Source organism: Trichosurus vulpecula, chromosome 1, assembly GCF_011100635.1.
Source record: "Trichosurus vulpecula isolate mTriVul1 chromosome 1, mTriVul1.pri, whole genome shotgun sequence".
Classification (NCBI taxonomy): Eukaryota; Metazoa; Chordata; class Mammalia; order Diprotodontia; family Phalangeridae; genus Trichosurus; species Trichosurus vulpecula.
The window spans coordinates 426,194,468-426,214,374 of record NC_050573.1 but is presented as its reverse complement, the minus strand read 5'-3'; the positions used below and the strand labels follow the sequence as shown (position 1 = coordinate 426,214,374).

At 39.8% G+C, this 19,907-nt stretch overlaps 1 pseudogene; it reads left to right on the top strand.

Annotated features, from left to right (window-relative positions):
* Positions 1–3,776: 3,776 nt before the first annotated feature.
* LOC118843453 lies at positions 3,777–4,175 on the top strand (annotated as a pseudogene).
* The last annotated feature ends 15,732 nt before the right edge of the window (positions 4,176–19,907 follow it).

Genomic DNA, 19,907 nt, shown 5'->3' with positions numbered 1-19,907 from the left:
AGGCTGGAAGTGGAGGGGATATTTGCCATCACACTCTTGTTGACACAGGAACTTTAACCTGTTGGCTCCCTCTTCTGACTTGGGCTGGTTTGCCCTCCATAGGCAATCTAGTCACATAGGAGTATCAGGCTTAGGGTACCCCCAAACCAAGCCAGCTACCACACTTTGATAACTCTATGAATTCATGTTTTTATTGATTTTGGGTCTCGTGCTCCCATCCCGTCTATAGACATATCGCAATGGATCCATACTTTCTCATTCTATGCAATTCTAGTGCATGTACTTCCATGACTCCTGCATAGAATATCAACCCAACATTCTGCAGGTTTTCCTTTGGGTCTGTTAACATTTTGTGGATTCTGGTGCAACACTCAGCCTGTCCATTTGCTATGCCTTGCTTTGCCATGTGCCTAGCCCAGGCAGCTAGGTAGCACAGTGACTGGGGCTCTAGACCTGTAGGCAAGAAGCTTAAATCCTGATTCATTCATTTACTAGCAGTGTGACCCTAGAGGGGTCACTTAACTTCTCTCAACTTCAGTTTCTTCCTCTATAAAGTCAAGGGGTAGGACTTGGTGGCTTCTAAGTTTGCTTCCAACTCTAAATCTGTCATCATGTATATCTTTAACAACACTTCTGCATAAGTTACCCATACTAATATGCTACTTACAGCCAACATCCATCTCTTTCTTGCCCTTTGGCTCACCCACATTCTTTATTTTTTTGGCTATCATGAGGCAAAACTTGGAGTCATTTGTATCAGGAGAATATGGGTGTCAAAACATGAACTTTCACATCATGGAGAATTGAAAATGCTACACTATTTCCCAAATGCAACATGACCTGCTTTTCCTCCTAGTAGTATTTGGACCCAGCTAGCTCATTTATCCATGTTCAGTGCCTGTTCAACATTGGTGCATGTATGTGTGAATATTATACACAACATGACTTCAACCATTTGATTTTTACTATGTGGGTTGCCAGGTCAATCTCTTTGGTGTGGCCATAGAGTTTATTAACAAAACCCTGTGATTTCTGACATTAGTAAATGGGAGCACCTGGAAGACCTCAACATCTATAGGGAACTCACCATCCATTTGGGTTTTCTGTAGGATATATTCCATGATATAGATAAATACCTTTGCTGAGCATAAATCTCCCTGTCTTATGTCTTTCTTTTTATTGATAATCAAAAGGTAACTAAGCAAATCTATCTTTGTAGTTGATTCTATCAAGGAATTTTGTATTATCTTAATGCATGCAACGGGAGACACTTTGTTGGAAGAGCAGAGCCATAACCAATGCAAACAGTCATCAAAACAAAAAGGCCAAAAGATCTCAAAAATCTTAGCCAGCAAATATTTGATTTCCTTGCCAAGCAGAGAGAGATGGCAGCCAAAGGAAATATTGGAGCATGTTACAAATCTTTGTAAAGCAATGCAAAAGAAGATGGTGGAAGATTACAAGCAGTGTTACCTCAAAAAAGAGTGAAAAGCAACGGAAAGCTCCATATACACTAAAACATTATTTATAGCAGCACTTTTTGTAGTTGTAAAAAAACTGGAAATAAAGTAGATGCCTATCTACTGGGGAATGGCTAAACAAATTGTGGTACATGAACATGATGGAATAATTCCATGCTGCAAGAAATGATACATATGATGAATCCAGAGAAGCAAGGAGAAACTTAGATGAAATGATACAAACTAAACCAGCAAAACAATTTACACAATGACTACTATTGTGGAAATGAAAAGAAAATCAACAAAATTGTCAAAGATGAATGTTGTAAAGTTATACTGATCAAGATGAGTCCCGGAGAAGAAACATGGGAAAGCACCTCACCACTTTTTTGAAGAAGTGGGGAGACATGAGTGCAGAATATGGCATGTAATATTAAAATTTGTTGGTTAGTATTCTTAACGGATTTTCTCTCCTTTTAAATTTTCTATTAGAAAGGATGACTCTCTGGGAGGGAGAGAGACTTAAGGGAAGGAATATATTGGGAAACACGTTTTGGTGACATGAAAACAAAGGATACCAGTAAAATTTTATTTAAAAAGAGAAGAAACAAACAGTGACACGTGACCCTTTACAGCAAAATGCATTTAAAGGTTTTCCTCCAGTGACAAGTCTTTCCTGAATATAAGATTCCCTGATTCTTCATGCCCTCCATTAGATTGTGAGGTCCTTCTTTAGTCTCTTTTTGTGTTCCCTGTGCTTGGCACAGTGTCTGGCATAGTTGTTGTTCAGTTGTTCAGTTATATCTAACTCTTCATGACCCCATGAACCACAGAATGCCAATATTGTCCATGGGTTGGTTTGTTATCATTTTTTTTCAAAGATACTGGAGTCCCCTGCCATTTCCTTCTCCAATGTATTAAGGCAAACAAAGATTCAGTGACTTGCCCAGGGTCACACAGCTAGTGAGTGTCTCTGAGGCTGGATTTGAACTCATGTCTTCCTGACTCCAAGCCCCATGCTCTATCCACTGAGTCATCTAGCTGCCTCTGGCACATAGTAGGTCCTTAATTAGTATCTATTGACTACCTGATAAATTCCATTTGGTTCAATTCAACAGGCATTTATTAAGCACTTACTATGTGAAGTTAAATTAGATCTTTTAGATATACAGTATGTATTAGATATATAACTAGATATATTAGATATACAATGACAAAAACAGCAGTTCCTCCCTTCAAAGAGCTTACTTCAATTGAGTGAAGGATACAACATGCATGTAAGTAAATATACTGCATATACCAAAAATTTCAAGAGGGAGAAAGTGCTAATAATTGAGGGGAGTCAAAAAGTCCTATTTAAAAAGGTTATAATTTTTGTACGGGGTGGGGAGAAAGGAAATTTGTAGTGGAAGGTGAAGGTAGTGATAGTGATACAAAAAAATGGAAAGAATACCGTCAGTGAAAACACTTGAAATGTACACAAAAAAGAGCAGATGAAAGTTCAGAAGGGAAGCCAGAGGCAAGATAATGTTGGTACTACCATGTTAAATTTAATATATGCTAAAAAAAAAAATACAATGTATGCATTAAATTCACAGTTTCATACTCAGGGGCAGCTAGGTGGCGCCATAGTGCACTGAGCGCCAGCCCTGAAGTCAGGAAGGCCTGAGTTCAAATCTGACCTCATACATTCACTAGCTGTGTGACTCTGGACAAAATCACTTAACTTCTGTTTTGCCTCAGTTTTCTCAACTGTCAATGAGGATAATAGCACCCACCTCTCAGAGTTGTTGTGAAGATCAAATAAGGTAATATTTGTAAGAAGCATTACTTCAGTTCCTGGCACATAGTAGGCACTATATAAAAGCTTATTTCCTTCCCCGAACTGGCTTGATAAACATGCGTTTCATTTTTCCGATCCTCTTTTCTGGCCATATTTGTACACGGAAATATTGATGATGTTCCAGTTCATAGTAAAGAAACAAAACAAAAACAAAAACAATTAAGGCCTGGTTTACAAGGTGGTGCCTGAGCTGTGATTTGGAGTATGGTAAGGATTCGACAGGGTGGAGGTGAAAAGGGAATATACTTCCAAATATGAAGGACATTTGTGCAAAGGCACGAAAGCTGGAAATACTGTGCTAACTACAGCTAGCAATTCAAATTGATTAGAATGAAGAGTACAGGAGAGTACTTTCATTAACTGAAAATATGGATAGGATCCAGAGTGTCAAGGGCTTTAAATGCCAGGCTGAGAAGTTCATATTTTATCTAGAGGCAATGGGATGCTCTTGAAGATAGATTGACAGTCCCAAGATGGGCGCCACCCTGAAGAAGGTGGCTGCAATGTCAATGTTACTTTTGAAGACCAACAAAAGATTAACAAATGTTCCCTGAATACTAGTAGAATCACAGAGCTGAAGGAAGAAATAGACATCAAAAAGAAACAGCTTCAAAATTTAGAGGATGCTTGTGAAGATGTAATGATGATGGATGAAGATTCTTTAATGATTCCCTACCAAAATGGTGATGTTTTTATTAGCCACTCTCGATTTGACACTTAAGAAATGTTGGAAGAAGCTAAGAAAAATTGGAAGATGAAAATGAATCATTAGAATCCAGAGTTGAATCAATCCAACGGCGTTAGTCAATTTGAAAGTTCAGTTACATGAAAAATTTGGGAGCAGCATAAACCTTGAAGCAGATGACAGTTAAAAACTTTCTAAATATAAATTTTTTATTTGTTTAATAAACTTGAATATTGGCAACAAAAAAAAGATAGACTGAGTAGGAAGGATCATTGATATTGAAAATAGCAATTAGCAGCTGTGTGGAAGTTAGATTAGAAGAAAGAGATTGAAGTCAAGGAGACCAAAGTAGGAGGCTCTTGCAATAGTTCAAATAAGATATAATGAGGACCTGAACTAGGATAGAGACTGTGTGAGTAGGAAAAACTGGATGGGCCTGAGAGAAGTTGTGGAGATGGGACTTATAAGACTTGGAAGTTGATTGGCTGTAGGAGTTAAGAAAGAAGGAAGAATCAAAGATAAATCCAAGGATGTGAACCTGAGTGATCAGAAGGATGGATGTTACTATTAACAGAATACTCTCATTAATGAAATCAAAGGAAGCATAACACAAGCAGATATACACCACAGTGCTCACCACTGCCATAAGGGATGTGTTAGATAAGATCTAAATGGAAGAGAGAGAGTTCCTCTAGATGGCAGAAGTCTTTCAGATGCTGTTGTTTGCAGATAACAATGTGCTGATTCCATCAAACCCCAGAACATTCAAGGGCTTCCTCAATGAGATCCACAAATATTAAAAAGAAATTGACCCAACCACATAGGAAAAACAAAATGGATGAAAAATGCCTTTTGTTCAGATTAAGATATGCAGTTGGATGCCCCATCCGTTGAGTTAGTGCACTAGTGTCTATTTCTGAGACAGGCATTGCAGATGGAAGATGAGTTAGATCCAGAACTGAATAGTCAGGGAAGGCCCAGTCATTCTTCCCAATTTCATTCTCTTAAACATTTAATTAATTTGTTTTATATTTAATTTAAAGATTAAATAAATATTTCCCACATAGACTTACTAAAAGAATCTCTTTGTGTTGGAACAAAGATAGAAATCTGTAGAATATGTTGTTTCCTTCACTACCCAGCTCAGGTACCATCATCTGCATGAAACCATTTCATGACTCTCTCTTTTTCCCTATTCCTTGCCCAAACTCTGGTTGCTAGAACCCTCCACTCCAAAATTACCTTTTACTGATTTTGTATGTGCCTATATATACAATTCCTACTTTCCCTGATAGAATGTAAGCTCCTTAATAAGGGCATGGACTATTTCATTTTTACCTTTGTACCTCCCATACCTAGAGGAGCATATGTCATGTTTTTGATCGTTTAGTGGTTTTTCAGTTGTGTCTGACTCTTTGTGACCTCACTTGAGGTTTTTTTTTGGCAGAAATACTGGAGTGGTTTGCCATTTCTTTAGGCGGCTCATCTTACAGATGAGAAAACTGAGGCAAACAGGGTTAAGTGACTTACCCAGGGTCACACAGCTATTAAGTATCTGAGGCCAAATTTGAACTCAGGTCTTCCTGACTCCAGGCCTGACACTCTATCCACTGCACCATCTAGGATACTGCATCTGCATCTGTTATGTATTAGGTGCTTAATAAATGTTTATTGATTGATTGATTGAACATTATTTGTCACAATCAATATACAACCCTCTCCATTTCTCTGATACTTACCTATTGTGCTATTTTCTTCCTCCTTCCCTTAAAGGAAAAAAAGAGACAAGGATTACAGAGGGGAAAAATTACAGTTGAATAATATTTAATTGAAATAATGAGTAGGCACTGGGAAAGCATTAAAATTTTTTTTGAAAAACTGAGCATAGGACTGCTCAGTAACATTAATTTATGGTAATGAAATAACATTTACTTCTACTATGTGTCTAATGTTTAAGGAGTTTATGCTTTACTTACAAATTTTTTATTACTTCATTTGTTAAATTATTAAAACTTATGAAGCAACCTCTAAAAACACTTATTAATGGTAAGTCAGCCTTCTCAAATGGGAGTAAATAGCTAATAACTGTGTGAGCAGTAATTGTAAAAGGACTAAGTCACTTTTGCCCTCCACCCCAAGACTTATGGGGAGTGGAATGGGAAGCAGATAATCTACCACTGGGACAGTTAAAAACAGGCCAAACCCTAAGGGCTATGTTGACATAATGCTATAAAATTAACTTTATAGAAAAGAATCATTTGGGCTGGCCTTCGAATTTCTTTCTGCCAAGTTCTCTTAGGGTTTTACCTCAAATCCTTAGAGTCAGATGAGTAAGAAGACTGGTAGCATGAAGAAATGCTCAGTTTTCTTAGAGAGATTTATTTCACTATTTTAAAAGGAGGTGGGGCACATTTGTTGTTTGCCAGGTGCACCCAATACCAAACACAGGAGCCCTGTCAGTTCTGTCACGTCAACTACAGCACACAAACATGCCATGAGAGCTTATGCTCTTTCTTCCACCACATTTCCCATTCAAATGGTCTTCCTGTTTGGAGTCTTATTTCTCTCTTCTATTTGCTTCTTTCCTTTCCTACATAGACTGCTAAGTTTAGTTTGTCCTCTGGTTTCCCCAAGTTTTTTTCTTCTATTTTCGACTTGCTTCTTTTCTGAGAGACAATCTCTACACCCTCCTCCATTTCCATCTTTCTCCAGGTCATCGTCTTCCACATCTGTTATGTGTGGGGTATTAGTCATTACTTTTGTTCCTAGTTGTTTCTTTCCCAGGTCTTATAGCTTTATCTCTGCTCTACTCACTTCCTCTCTCCGATTCTCTTATTCCCATCTCTGTGCCCTTTGACCAAACATCCTTTTTCCTACCCAACTGACAGCAATTGAAGAAACACAGCAGATTGGAAGGGGAAGGAACAGACTCAGAAAGGTGGCTGACTAGACCCAGGGAGGGAATATTTAGTAGTCTTAACAACTTCCATATTCTCTCCTGACCCCAGGGCTATTCTTCTGTGCCTACATGATCTAGGAAGTGAAAGAGACACCAACAACGGGAAGAGGGTGAACAAAAACAGGGAGAAAGGTTGCCAGGTTGTTCATTGTCTGCTTAGGAATGTGGTGATATTGATTGAGAGACTGTTTTTCTTGGTTTTTAAGCTGTCGCAGATTGGGCAGAGGTCAGATATAACTTTAACAGCTTTGGATTTTTGTCAGGAACGTTGAAAATAGAATCTCCCTTTAGTAGTATGACTCGGATGAGCTCTCCAGCACTTTGGAAATATCCTTGCTCTGAGCCGGTATTCTACGTAAGAACAAACAGAATGTTTCCATTTGACCCTGAGAAGCTCCAAATCTACCTGGGTGAGATGGTTTCAGTGCCAATGACCAAAATAGCCCTCCTGATTATCATTCTTGGGCTGTGACTGCAGCAGCGCCTTTGGCATTTTTCATCCATTACATAACCCCAGGTATATTTATCTCTAATCAAATCATTTTTAAAGAAGCACCTTGCCACTCATGGATGCAGCTCTTGAGCAAAAGCCAGTAGCAGAGTCATGGTGCTTGAGGGGAGCAGGGAGGGAGAAAGGGGTCTGTCTACTCTTGTATCATTTCTCTCTCATCCTTAAAAACAAACAAAACACATTTATAATTCATGTCAGGAGAACAATTATACCACTCCTGCTACATTAAGAATGTCGAATGTGCTTGGGAAATGGTGAACAGAATGCATCTTTGGGGATGGTCCCAGACTAGGAGAGTGGTCAGTCTGACTTCTCAAACCTATAGCGAGGCCAATCTATAGTAAACCTGTTTATATTGGGGTAAATGACTTTGTTTGCCATCTACCCTTAGTAATCCCTTGCATTTCTATGGCCTTTGACAGTTTGTCAAGTTCTTTCCCATGACAAGCCCATGGAGCAGATGGTACACCCCACCCACACACACACCCACACACACTATGGTCCAGCCAAACTGTCCTTCTTGCTGTCCCTTGTACGTGGGAAACCATTTTCTGCCTTTGTTGGCTGGAATGCCCTCCCTCCTTACCTTCATCTTTCAGAATCCCTAGTTTCCTTCAAAGATAAGTTCAGGTGCCACCTTCTACAGGAGACCTTTCCCGATACCCCCATCTACTGGTGCCTAGCCTTCAAAATCACCACATATTGATTTTATGTTTATTTTGTGTATTCCTATTTGACTAGTATGTTCTGGGATCACTCTCCCAAAACAAGACTGCTTCATTTCCCCATCTAAGTGTTCTAAGTGTACCTTGAGTGGTCTGGAAGAGAGATAAGAGAGTGGAAGAAAGAAATGATAGAAAAGAAAGAGAAAGGAAGAGAAGAGAGAGAAAGAGGGAGAAAAAGAGAGATAGGAAGAGAGAAAGGAGAGAGAAAGAGACAAAAGAAAGAGAGAGAAAGAGCAAGAAAGAGAAGACAGAGAGACAAGAGAGAAGAAGAAAGAGAAAAGAGCAAAAGAGGGAGAAAAGAGAAATGAGGAGAGAAAAGAGAGAAAGGAAAAGAGAAAAGAGAAAGAGAAGAAAGAGAGAAAGAGGAGGGAGAGAAAAGAGAACAAGAGAGAAAAGAGAGAGGAAGAAAGAGAATGGGCGGGGGACTGGCTAAGACCTTTCAAAGATGCTCCAATTTCCAACAATAGCCAATCAAAGAGGCTGTCATCCACTATGCACTTAGCAGACCTGACTCAGTTCCAGAATATCTACACATACTCCAGTCTCTTCAAGGTTCCTTCATCATCCTTCATGTTGACTCTTCTAAAGGCAGGCTCTGTGGTCTCTTCCATAGAAGGAGTGGCCTCAGAGGCTCTTTCTCAGAGCACGTGCCGGTCCCCATCGCACCAATAGACTTACCTTTTATCTTCCTTGAGGGAAAGGTCTGTTTTCACTTTAATGTATATACATTTGAGATGTTACAGTATATAATCTATTTCTAACTAGCTTGACGCAGGCTTAAAGCATTTTAAAAATTTTTCCCAGTTTCATTTTTTCACATGAGTTCAGTCTAGGTGGTGTAGGAGATAGAGTGCCAGGCCTAAAGTCAGGAAGACCTGGATTCCAATCCTGCTTCCAACACCTGCTGTGTGACCTGTGCTTGCCTCAGTTTCCTCATCTGAAAATGGAGATAATAGAACCTTCCTCCCAGGGTTGTTGTGAAGATCAAATGGGATACTTGTAAAGCACTTTGTAAACTTTAAAGTGCTATATAAATGCTAGGTATCATTATTATCGATAAGACCCTTGTGATGTCACTGGTCCTCCTTGAGAACAAAGGACAAATGACAACAAAAACAGAAACTAAGTCTCAGAGGGGTTGAGGGATTTGACAATAATCCCACAGCTAGTAAGTGTTGGAACTGGCATTTAAACTGAGGTCTCCTGGCTTTAGGTTTAATACCGTAGTCACCAGTAAGTGTAGACCTCTCCTCCCCAACTCCAAACAGGACTGGCAGAGAAGTTTCTTTTTTTTTTCTTTTCCTTTTTTTTCCCATCAAAGGCTGGATAAGGTCATTATTTTGACTTGCAAAACCATAGGACATAAATTAGGCTGAATGTCAAGAATTTATTGTTCACCCACCAGCCAAGGGTGGTGATGACACCTTTCTGAGAGGTCAGATTACTACAAATCATGGATAACAAACACTTTAAACACTTCCTATGAAATTTTTTCATTGGCTTCTCCCATTTGGTTAGATGTATGGTGAGTGATGGAACAGAATGCTGCCAGGAAGCCCTCAAGCAGACCAAAATCTGACCAAATCCTTGGGTAATTTTCGATTTTCCCCAGGGTGTCCAAAATGGGGTTCTGATTTTTCCTCCAAAAATCATATCCTTGGGATTTCTAGCATTTCCCTTCTTTGGAAGGAAAATTTTTGAAGAGCGTCTCAGGCTGCACAATTGTTTTTACTAAAAAAAAATTTGAGAGCAACATTTATATGCATTTAAGGTGGTTTTAAATATATTATCTTTATTAGTTAGCTTAACACAGGTTGAAAGACTTTTTAAAAAAATATTTTTTCCAGCTTCATTTTTTTCTCTGTGGGTTCAGCCTACTTCTACCCCTTTGTTAAGGTAGTTTAGTTGTTTTCAGCTGCTCCATTTGGGATTTTCTTGGCACAGACACAGGAGAGGTTTGCCATTTCCTTCTTCAGCTCATTTGACAGATGAGGAAATTGAGGCAAACAGAGTGAAGTGACTTGCCCAAGGCTGTACAGCTACTAAGTGGCTGAGGTCACATTTGAACTCAGATGTTCCTGACTCTAAACCGGGCACTCTATCCACTGCACTTCTACACCTAGTCCCAGATAAAACTTTTTCTCTGAGCCTTCTAAGTCCCTGGGAAAGCTGGTTGCTTTACTCTTTGAGTTCCAGAACCAATTCCCATCCTGCCCTCCCCCTCTACCAGCTCAGAGCTCTTCTTAACAAAACTTTGTGAAAGATCCATGCAGCCAGTGTCCCTTGGGCTCTGTCTACAGAAATTCTCTGACTAGTCATCCCCTTGATTCTGGGCACTCTGTTGCTTTTGAACTGAGCCTCCAGCCTTGATGAACACACATCCTGTGTTCTCACTCTTTTTCTTTTCTTTCTTCACATCTCTTTTACTCTTATGTTTCGTAATTTTCTATTGAGATGATTACCTCAGTTTCTTGATGATCTCACCTTAAACTCTCTGACCTCCATGGAAAGTTTTGCTATAAAGGTTGTGAGGAAGAAGAAACCAGGTTAAGAAGACTAGGACCAGCTCCCCGTCTTGAAGCATTTTTGACTGACCAGACCATACAGTGAATAGTCATTTCCCAGCATCACTCCGGGTCAGCCGAGAGAGCTACCGAGAAGAAGAAAAAGATTGGCCATCTGGTTCCAAGTGTGGAAGGCAAGGAGAATTTTGCAGCAACCTGCAGGAAATGTGCTTGTGTTTCTGTCAGTGCCAAGCAATGACTAATTCTGTACAGCAGAAGTGTCCAACACCGGGCAGTTGAACTAGATTAAAGTATAATTGGGAAATATTTAACAAAATATACAAAAATACAATAGAGCATAAGTAGTGTTAATATGTGATTTTCTAAGTCAATATGCATCTCTGTTTGGGATCCTTATATATGATTTAGTGGCCTGTTTTCCTTTTTTGAAGGCAATGGGGTTAAATGACTTGCCCAGGGTCACATAGCTAGTAAGTGCTTGAGGCTGGATTTGAACTCAGGTCCTCCTAACTCCAGAGCTGGTGCTCAATCCACTGCACCACATGGCTGACTCTTGATAGCCCCTTTTCTATTTGGGTTTGACCCTACTGCTGTACAAGGTATATGTTGGTTTCACCTTCTAGAATAGGAGGTGAGAGAGCTAGAGGGATGCTTTTTACTGCCCAGATTATTAGAGAAAATGAAGCACTTCTTGAAGAAATAAAAGAAGGGTTTCAAAGAGTAAACAAATAAAACAAACAAATATAAGGAAACAAATATTGAGAAGTTAGAGCTTGGAAGTAACACAGAGAAGAAAAAAAAAAGAAGAAAAAGAACACCAGAACATGTGGACCCTAGTACTAGGTCTAAGAGTCTTACAGTAAGGAGGGAGTGGGGACATCTCAGGAAAAAGCAGTTCCTTAAAGCAGTTCCCTGTACTCCAAGGAATGAGGGAACCACAGCCACCAATAGGTCAGAGATCATCCAGTAATGCTATGAGGAAGAAGATATGGGCAGTTGTGGTTGGTGACTCCCTGCCAAGGGGTGTCAAAGCAGCTATTTGTTAAACTTGCATAAATAATAGAAAAGACTGCTGTCATCCCAGAGCTTGTATTCAAGATCTGATGGAGAGGTTCTGGAGAGATGTCAGTCTGACAAAGAAAGAGTGAATCCACTAAGATTTGGGATTCTCCCTAAGACACAGCTGCCTGGATTGGAGGGTGAGTGAATTGGTTCTCATCTCGGTTATTTATATTTAGTTGGTCCCAGGTCCCCAGACCACACTTCATCCCATTCTGCTGTACACCAAGCCCCCAGGGCCTAACCAGAGCAGACATCTTGTCATCTGCCTGGCATTCATGTGCATATAGATTCCTTATCTTGCCCCACTCCCAACCTTGCTCAGTTAATGAAGAGCCTCACTATCAAGCCAAACAAGATTGTTTAAAGGGATTTGAGAGGTTTCCTCTAAACAAGACTTAGGGGGTCTTGAGAGCTGTATTCAAGAATCTGAAGGATTGCCATGGGGAAAGGGGTTAGGCTTTGTTCTGTTTGCCCCAGAACAGAGGTCTCTAAACTATTTTGATTGCTTATTCCTTTCAGTAAAAAAAAATAAATGTGACCACTTATCTTAAATATAAATATTTATTTATAAATTATATACATATATTACTGTATTAATATAGTAAGCATATAATAAAACAAACATAAGACCAGATATTTAAAAAGAATGGAATAAAGATGAAGTGTACAATATTTTAAAAATAATTCTAAAAGTTTTTCATCAGTGGTAAAAAAAACCCTTCCTGCTCTCATTAAAAATATATTTTCAATATATTCAATTCAATATATTACATTACTCTCACCAAAAATGTTATATTTTTGGTGAAGGCGATGTGATTGAATTTACTTCATTGTTTTTTAAGGTCTTGATTTAATATTTGTGATACAGTGATTTGAAGGTCTGGTTCTAAGGTCAGTTTATTTTAATTCTTAGTTTTGACATCTGTCAATAATGGAAAAACATACCACACAGAGACGCTCGAGTACAAATCAAATAGCTCAACGGTGGATGCTCCTACTAAAGCATGATAATCATTTTTCAATTCCATCCACCAAGTAGGTAAAAACTTCTGTTGAAATGCAGCTAGCAAATTTTCATCTTTTCCAATGTCCGGCAGTAGGATGGGTAGACATGGTCTGTGGAAGTCAGATGCAGAGGTGTGCTGGAAGCAGTTGGTACCCAGAGAGATGATTGTTAAATTTCCAGTGTGAACACATGCACCTCAGAAATCAGCAAGGCTGGCTTTAAATCAGGGCTTAATTTATAGTTTTGTTGATTGTCTTAAGAGAGTGATGAGGAAAATATTAGTAATGCAGATTAAACTTAGAAGTATAGCACACATTTTCAAAGAGCTATTTTTTTAAAACATTTGCTAGCATATCCCTGATTAGCTCCCTGGTTGAGAGAGTTACTTTTTTTTCTTTTTTGAGGCAATTAGGCTGAAGTGACTTACCCACACAACTAGTAAGCATCTAAAGCCAGATTTGAACTCAGGTCTTCCTGACTCCAGGGCCAGTGCTCTATCCACTGTGCCATTGAGCTCCCCCAAGAGGGATAAGGGGAAGAGGGCAGTGGAAGGGGACAAGGCAAGATGCTGGTGATACAGGTAGGTGATGGATGATTTTCCTTATTTGTGTCCAAGAGGTTCCTGTGGGTTTACCCAGGCTTTGGAAACACGATTGCCAGTCTGAGATAATTCCGTGCTTGGCTACTTGGGCCTCAAGCTTGTTGGCAACAATAGGTGCCACCGTCTCTCACGTCCTGCCAGCTGCTATTGGTGCTTGCTCATGTTGCTGCCATAGATGTGCCTGTTCCTGTCACTTTCTCTTCCTCAGTTTTCCCTTGTTTTCCTATAAGTATTGAGAGGAAGGCAGCAAGGAGATCATGTCCTTGGGAAATAGCCCGCCCCCTTCCACACCACCTTGACCAATCTGGCTGCCTGGGGCCATGCGTGACCCAAAGTTCCATGTGGTGTGCCCCAGTAAGTTCCAGGTTTTGGAGCACACATCCAATCCATCTGTCCTGGAAGATGTCCCACTCCTGAGGAAGCAAATTCTTCCTGTCTCTGTTGCAGCCTTGGTTGCTCAAGAGTCTGGTGGTATGTCCCACTCCCCTCCCTCTCGGATCTTTCAAAGGTAAAGCAGGGTATTTGTAGGAAACAAATATCCCATACATCCTACCCTTTATGGGCAAGGCCCTAGAAAGGTCCTTTCTCCAAGTGAAGCTGTGTTGGGAGCACCAATGACTCAGTGCTCAGTGCAGTCCTCGCTGTGTACAGGTGGGGAGAAGAGAAGCAGCAAAGGCAGGCAGTGGCTATGAGCCACTGAAGAGCTCTGGGGTTACTTTTGATTGACACTGTTTTCTGTGTTCAAAGGTTTCTGGGAAGTATTCTTTTATTATTTCATGCATTATGGTGTTTAGGTTTTTTGGCTTGTCAAGTTCTTCTGGGAGACATACAATCTTTCAGTTGTTTCTGTGCATTCGGACTTCAAGATCAATATGCTTCACTTGTACAGAGACCTTATTTTCCTTTACTGTCACTGCTTTTTCTTCTCTTCTTCCAGATTGTCCTTCCTTTCTCTGTATTCCTAATCATTTGCTCTCTCTTTTATTTCTTTGGTAAGCTTTGCTACTATGGATTCAAGTTTTTCTATTTTGCCAATTATTTCTGCTATAGACAGCAGAACATAGAAGCCATAAATTCTGCTTTAACAATTCTCATTTCTCTTGTAAACAACTTGGGAACATCCTTCCATTGTTCCAAATTCTCTTGGGTATTCAAAGGGTCCTCTGCCTCTTCAGATATTGATTCATTTTTACTCTGTTTTGTAATATTTATTCATAGATATCGGGACTCTTTTACCTGATCTAGATGCCACATTTCTGTGTTATTAAAATCTTGCCTGTTGGTTTATCTGCTTGTGCTCAAGGTCATTAACTGAGTTTTCTTCCTCCTGAAATCTTTTTGTAATCATTTCCCCTTATATTTTCCTATTGTTCACTTTCTGATTCCTTCACCTTTGATAGTGGTTATCCCAGGGGCTAGATTTCAAAGTTGTCTCAGCTGCCTTTTGTGCTGGGGAATTCATGTTTCACCAGTTTTGATCTCTGCCTCAAATGACTTCAGCGCAGGGAGATGGGGCTTGAGGAATAGAGACAACTGGCCGCAGCTGGATGCCAGGTCCTTTGCTTCAGGCCTGGTGGAGCCAAATACATGTTGGTATCCTATTTTGGTTCCCTCTGTTCTCCAGTTCTCTGGCTGAGTACTGTTGCAGCCAGAGTAAACTTCTGCAGTTTTTTTTTTAAATTTTGTGATTTTCTGTGGTGGTAGGGGGAAGGGAACATGGAGTTCAGTTCTGTAGCAAGCCCTTGGGTCAGCTTCTGGAGCCCCAACAGTGCAAGCTGTCTGGTGGGAGAAAGGGTGCTGAGTAAGCACATTGGGAATTAGGAATTAGTCTTTTCTGCTGTTAATTCATCAGGTTGTTATATGTTAGGTTTCCTGATGTTTTAGACTACGGAATTGCCTTATCTGTTGTGGATAATTCCTATTTTGGAGCATTCCAAGAGGTTGCTAGCATTAGAGAAAGTCTCTAACTCTCCATTTTTTTGGTCAAGTGACCCAGAATTACTGGACAGCTATTCTAATATCTCCTTCTTGTGTCCCCTGGATCATCTTGTGCACTTCCTAGAGTGTGTTCATTCCATTGTGGAATTCCACTCTGCCCTAGAAGGCAGAGCTAGAAGCAATGAACAGAAGTTACAGAGAGACAGATTTAGGTTGGATGTAAGGAAAATTTTCCCAACATTTAGAGCTACTCAAAAGTGGAATGGACTACCTTTGAAGTCTGTGGGTCCCTCATCACCAGAGATTTTCAACTAGAAGCTAGATAACTACTCATCTGTAAAGTTAAAGAAGAGGTAACTACTTAGGTTTGGGTTGGATAGATGGCCTCAGTAGTCCCTTTCATCTTTGAAAATTCATGATATTCAAGACCCTAATGTCTGTCTTCTTTCAGACTTTACTAGCTAACACACCAAAGCTACTAAAGGATGGCCCATTCTGTATCTCTCAACTACTACCACTGGTCCTTGCCTAGTTTCACCCTCAGTGAATTCTTCTTTCTCCTTTGCTCAACTGAGACATATGTGAGTCATTCCAAAGGAAAAAAACTTAAAAGAAGGAATAGAGTAGAAAGTGAAATATTGTACACTGAGTTCTAGAAGGGACCATTGTATAGTCTTTCACAGTTGATTATTTTTAGACTATTGCTGTTATTGTATATGTTGTTCTCTTGGTTCTACTCACTTTACTTTGTATCAGTTCATACAAGTCTTCCTAGATTTTTCTGAAATCTTCTCTATCATCAATTGTTACAGCACAATAGTATTCCATCACATTCTTGAAAAGTCAGACACAACTGAAATGACTGAACAATAATAAAATTTATGGTTTATTCAATTTCATTTTTTAAGATAGAGTTATCTAAGTATTCTACTTCCTCTTCTGTTAATCTGGGCAATTTATTTTTTTTGTAAATAGTCATCAATTTCATTTAGATTATCAATTTTAATGGTACACAGTTTGTCAAAATATTAACTAATAGTTGCCCTAATTTCATTTTCTTGGGTTGTACAGTCACTCTTTTCATTTTTTGATACTGGTAATTTGATTTTCCTTCTTTTAAAAAATCAAATTAGCCAATGGTTTATCTATTTTATTGGTTTTTTCATAAAACCAACTCCTAGTTTTATTTTTTTAGTTCAATGGTTGTTTTTACTTTCAATTTTATCAATCTCTCCTTCAATTTTCAGGATTTCTATTTTGGGCTTTAATTGTAGATTTTTAATTTGTTGGGTTTTCATGCCCAATAAGTTGATTTTCTCTTTCTCTTTCCCTTAAGTACTGCTTTAGCTGCATCTCACAAATTTTGGTAAAATGTTTTTATTGCGGTCATTATCTTCAATGAAGTTACGGATTATTTCTATGATTTGTTCTTTGATTCATTCATTCTAATTTTAAGTGGTTATTCTTCAATATTTTTTTGTACTTCTTTTACCAAGTTACTAATTCTTTTTTTCTGATCAAGACTAAGAACTGACTAAGAGCTATGGTACCTGCTTCAGCTGCCTTCATGGCCACTGGAACAAATTGTTCTCATTTATCTGTTCTGCTGGGGGAAGTGTACTTGAGATAGACACCCTCCTAACTCACCAATGGGTTTGAGGCCTGTTGGTTACTCTCAACCTGATTTAGCCCATCTCCCAAGATGGTTTTACCAGGATGTGGCTAATGAGCATGCTACAGCTTCTTGAAACCATAGATGAGAGTTGACACCAAAGGTGTCCCAAGGTGGACACCAAAGGTAGGTGAGCAGCCTTGAAGAGGGCCTTCACATCAGAGGTGCTAGTCCTCCCTGAACACCTCAAACACCTCAAGCTTAGAACTTGGTCAGACATTGAAGATACGAAGGTCATCTACTGTATCTTAGGCCGTCACTGGTCATCTTAACTTTGCTATGAGACTTCAATGACTCTGGAAGAGAGAGTGAGGTTGACAACTTTGTGCAGTTCTGCCTCACTTAAATACAATTCATGCACAAACCAAGACATCAAGCCTGTGATGTCACTGACTCTCTTAAAAAATGAAGGATGAACAACAACAGCAATTCTTTTTTCATAATTTTCTTGCATAATTTTATTCCTTTCCTTAATATCTCCTCTCATCTGATTTTTTAAAATTGCTTTTAAAAGATCTCTTTTTTTAAAAGCTCTCCTAGGAACTTACGTTTCGTTTGAATTTTTCTTTGAAGTTTTGGTTATAGATGTTTTCAAGTCATAGTCTTCTAGGTTTGTATCTTGACCTTCTCTGTCATCATAGTAGTTTTTATGGTTAAGTTCTTTTTCTGTTGTTTGTTCGAACATTTTCCCAGCCTACATCCTGACTTTGGACTTTATTTTAGAGTTGAGTTTTTCAGTTCTCTGTGTGACAGGCATATCTGGCCTGAGTTTCTTTCTTTTATTTCCTTCTGCTTCTTTCACAGCTCAGTCTGGGGGCTTGTAAATTTTCAGGGTTCCAATGAAGTGTGGTCTAGGGGAGAAGTCTGTTCACTGTCTTCCTGTTCTGTGTTCTGGTCCTTACATAGCTAGGACACTTGCTGCCTCATAACAGTTACTGCTTCTATCTGTCCTGGAACTGTAGCCCATAACTTAGTAATGGGCAAGAGAACTACTAGACAAGGACTGCTCCTCTTCATCCTGGAACTATGATGAGGAACTGGGTAATGGGCAACAGAGCTTCCAAGTGCCATCCAATCCTGTGCCCAGTGCTAGTGCAGGGGTGCCCTAGGTTCTCTTTCTGTACAAGTTTTCAGTCTCCTTACTGTGCTTGAGTGCTAAGCTGCTCCCCTCTCCCCCCATGCTGCTGCCACTTCAGCCTGGTGTCCTGACACCTAATGCTGCTTCCACTAAACTGTACACATGGCCAGCCCCCGACCCAATGTCTTCCCAAGCTGCTCTGAGCTAGAAAAATAACTTACTGTGACTTTTTTCTTGGCTTTTCCGCTCAGAATTCATTTTAGCACATTTTCGTGGTTATTGTAGAAGAAGTTTTGGGGGAGCTTTTGGCAGTTGTAACCTCTCACTCCACTATCTTGATCTCTGTTCCAGGTAAAAAGCTTTAAATGCCAAATAGGAGTTTCTATTTGATACTAGAGTTCACAGGAAGTGACTGTAGTTTGTTGAATAGGGACATGGCTTAGGATCTGTGCTTCAGGAAAAGCATGTTGGTGATTGAGTGGAAGATGGACTGGATGGGGAGAGACTGAAGCATGGTGACCAATTAGAAGGACATTACCTAGACCTGGAAGAAATAATGAAGGTCTGAATTAAGGTGGTGACTATGTGAGTGGAGAGAAGAGGTGTGTGCAAGAGATGTTGTAAAGACAGAAATAAGAAGATTTGGCAACTGATTGGATATGCGGGATGAGTGAGAGTAAGGAATTGAGGATGAAGCCATGGTTGCAAACCAGGGTGACTGGGAGGATGATGGGATCCTCAACAGAAACAGGGAAGTTCAGAAGAGGAATGGGTTTTGAGGGAAAGCTAATGAGCTCTGTTTTGGATATGTTATGCTTGAGACACCTGTGGGAGTACAGTTTTTGTTGCACAATAAATTGTAGTTGGTGATGTAGGGCTGGAGCTCAGGAGAGAGACTAGTGCTAGATATATTGATCTGAGAGTCATCTGCACAGAGATGATAAGTGACGCCCCCCTCCAGAAAATGATGACCTCTGACTTAGCTGGTTCAGAAGAGGCTAATCATTAAAATATCAGTGAGTTGATTCAGGACACAGAATTTTATCAGTAATGGAGAAAACTTAAAATAACAGTTTGGTTGGGTGTGGGTTAAGAGTGAGAAAATGGTGGTATGTATAGCCCAAACTAAATTTGTCTCATGTCTCTTTACTGCTAAACACCAATGTCAAAATATGGCATGTTTAAAGGCCAGATTCATTAACACGCCATTTGTTTTGTAGGGTTTGGAGGGGACGGAAAAGGAGAGAAAGCCATAGGCAGAAAATGCATCCCTTTCCCCCAGGGGATAATTACTGGATTGGGATTGGTTCTGAAAAATCTGAGGAAGTCATTAAGTCAAAGGGCCCAGAAAACTCCGGAAACATTATTCTCTTCAAATTGTATTGCTGCTAATGATGAAGGGTGACCTGGATATCAGCTTCTTTCCGGCTGCCACCAGGTGTTAGTTTGTTCTTCCTGAACCAGAGATCCAAGAAAAACACTTACTCAAGTCCTTTAAAAATGAACAAAAACAACCCCATTCTAGGCTTTTTTTGGGGGGGGAGGGGCTGCTTCCTGTGAAATGAAATTTGGGGGAGAAAGTCATGTGCCCTAAGTTTGTGCCCCAAACTTAAAGCAATGGTTTTCTCAGGCTATTATGTGGGAGCAAAGCAAGTTCTCCTGCAGCACAGAACAAATCTAGATGCTACCTGCTTCCTACTCTTTCTCAGATACTAATATCTTCCTCCTTCTTATTCTCCAAGGGGCTGCCAAGATGGTGTCTTCTCAAGTTAGGTCAAGAGACATTGAAAAATGAGCAGAGTTGGGCAGTTGCTCAGGAGGTTAAATGGAGACCCAAGCTTC